Source organism: Theropithecus gelada, chromosome 12, assembly GCF_003255815.1.
Source record: "Theropithecus gelada isolate Dixy chromosome 12, Tgel_1.0, whole genome shotgun sequence".
Classification (NCBI taxonomy): domain Eukaryota; kingdom Metazoa; phylum Chordata; class Mammalia; order Primates; family Cercopithecidae; genus Theropithecus; species Theropithecus gelada.
In genome coordinates, this window is record NC_037680.1 from 89,766,959 (window position 1) to 89,769,857 (window position 2,899).

Here is a 2,899-nt window from a genome sequence, read left to right on the forward strand (position 1 = left end):
CGGCGGCGGCGGCGGCGGCGGCGGCGGGCGGCGGGCAGCGGAGCCCCGGGCGCGGGCGGGCGGACGTGCGTGCGCGCGCGTGCGTGTGTGCGGGTCCCGAGCGCCTGTGCGCGTGTATGAGAGCGCGTGTGCGCGCGCGCGCGCGGGCTGGCGGGCGCGTGTGCGCGTGTCTGCGCGCTCAGCCGCTCGGCGCGCTCGGCAATCGATTACAGGACAAGTGCTGCCCCGGAGGCTCCGCGACGCGCGCACTCCCTCGCGCCCACCCGCGCGCCCGGCCGCGTCGCCCCCAGCCCGTTGGTCCCCGAACTGCGGACCCCGCCCCCGACGGGGGCCAGGTAACCCGCTTCCGAGTGTGCCACGGCGACCACCATCCCCCCTCCCCGTGTCATAATAAATCTCACGTTTTCTGCCGGCTGGAGGCTTGGAGCGGTGAGGGGACGTTCATTTCGGCCGCGTGAAGTTTTCTTTCAAACTGGGATTGGTGGGGAGACCGGGGGAAGGGAGTGCGGCGGCGATCTTGGCGCCCTGCGCGGAGTCCGGGAGCCGCGTCCCGGCCCGAGTCGGGGAGTGCGCGTGGAGCCTCCCACCCACTGGTCTCCGCCGGCAACTCTGCGGCCCCATTTCGGAAAACGCACCGCATTGACCGGGACATGAAGCGGCATAAGAGGGGCCCTGGGGAATAGACTGAGAAAGGCATTCACGTCTGAGATGAAGCTCAACTATTACTATTTTGAAAGTGCTTTAACAGCGCAAGTTTAAAATTAAAGTGTTTACTTGCTTTTTCTCCCCTGAGGCATGTGCCACGTCCCCCAAAGTCCACGGAATGGATGAGGGTCCGAAAAGTTGCTACCCTTGAAGTACCTATCACTATCAATCACAGCTTGTTTATTTGGAAAGAACTTAGGTGAACCGTCAAGAGAAAAACAAATGCATATTCTTTCTACAAATAGTAGCGTTTAGTATCTTTCTTGACCACATTTGCGAAAAGAGGGAATAGAGACTTCTATAATGAAAGGGAAGAGGAAAATGAAAGGAGCTGAAAATAGTGAACTGTGTAGTCTGGGTGGCTGAAATTTGAAAACACATGAAATTATCAGGACTGCCAAACGGTGTTTCTGAGAAACCATATCACAGATTGTGAAGAAAATCAATGCTGGAAGAGTCGGAACAGGCACCGTACTCCTACTCCTTTGAAGAATTCCAGAAATAGTTGTTGAGGTTTTTTTTCTGCTGAGAAAAAAAACGATATATTGAAAATTAAATCATCAACGGTACCTTAAGCACCACTCTATAGGTAATTTTGGATAGTGTCTTTTCTTTACATTTTGGTATGGGGAAGGAATTAATTCACATCAACACAAACTAAATAATGGATACCATATAACTTGTGTGACACTGTAGCTTTTATAATGAATTACTTCTTGAAAGTTTTTTTTGCCATACATTGTATTATTAAACAATTATAACGATAGTCTCTTTTTGTTTAACTATAGAAAATGGTAGATGGTGTGATACAGCAAACAAGATTAACAAATTTTCGTTGGAGAGAAATTATTTGGGCTTGGGCTTGCAATAACATTATGATGATTTTAAGGAAAATTGTAGTTCCTGTGAGTTATATATTGGTAAGGCAGATTTTTAAACACTTAGTTGCCAGTTATTTAAATAAAATTAGTTTTCCTAAAGTCGTATTTGGGAAAGTCTGAGTAGACAACCAGTAAGTCACTCTAATTATCCCAACAGACAGCAAATATTTTAGTCTTAAATTACCTCAAAAAATCTGTATGTCGTTTATAATATGTAAATGCCCAAAATATAAAGGATAACATAAGTTCTCTAAATTGTCATAAGTCCTTCCTAAAAACTGAACCTAAGTGTTTAGGTATCTGTACAGTTATAGAGATCCTTGAAAATATGAAATAAAGGTAATCAAAATTAAGATGAAATGTGTTTGATAGTTTACACAATTTAATTATTTGGTAGAAGAGGATCCACTGTGAAATCTTAAAGATACATCCTCAGGTTCCCCAGTTACCAAGTTGATGTAGCCCTTGCACCTGGTTTATTGGAGCTGTATTTAGCTTCCTTGAAGCCTGTTCTTTTCAAGAGTTAACTTTCATTGGCTCCCTAGTCACTAGAGGCACACTTTCTCCCTCTAGTGGCTAAGGCTTCAGACACTACATTCTGTCATCCTGCCTTCCCCTGATTGGATCCCAGATTTTAGAATAACAAAGATCTCATGACCACCTGGGAGAATTGGACCATCTTGGCAAATGTTTCCCTCTTTTTAACATCCTACATTCCTTTCTTATTTGCAGATTATGGTGTATCTGACTCATCGAGAGAAATCATGATTATGTTTTCATACCAAGATTGGGGGTTTTATTTCATGGCTGTGGAGTCTATAGTCCTAAGATTCACAATGCAATCCCCTCATGGGAAAGAAGCCTTGTATAAACTGTGATTGACTTTGTTCAGAATTTCTCTGGGTAGTTTTGTTTGTTTGTTTGTTAGTTTTGGTTTTGTTTTTGTTGAGACAGAGTCTCACTCTGTCACCCAGGCTGGAGTGCAGTGGTGCAATCTTGGCTCACTGCAACCTCCGCTTCCTGGGTTCGTGTGATTCTCCTTTCTCAGCCTCCCAAGTAGCTAGGATCACAGGCGCCCACCACCACACACCTGGCTAATTTTTGTATTTTTAGTGGAGACGGGTTTTCACCATGTTGGACAGGCTGGTCTCGAACTCCTGACCTAAGGTGGTCTCCCAAAGTGCTGGGCCTGCCAAAGTGCTGCGATTACAGGCGGGAGCGATTGCGCCCGGCGTCTCTGGGTAGTATTTTGATAGTTAGAGGGTGCATTTATTTCTGTCCTTTGCCAGAAGACATAGACTGTACACTTTTTT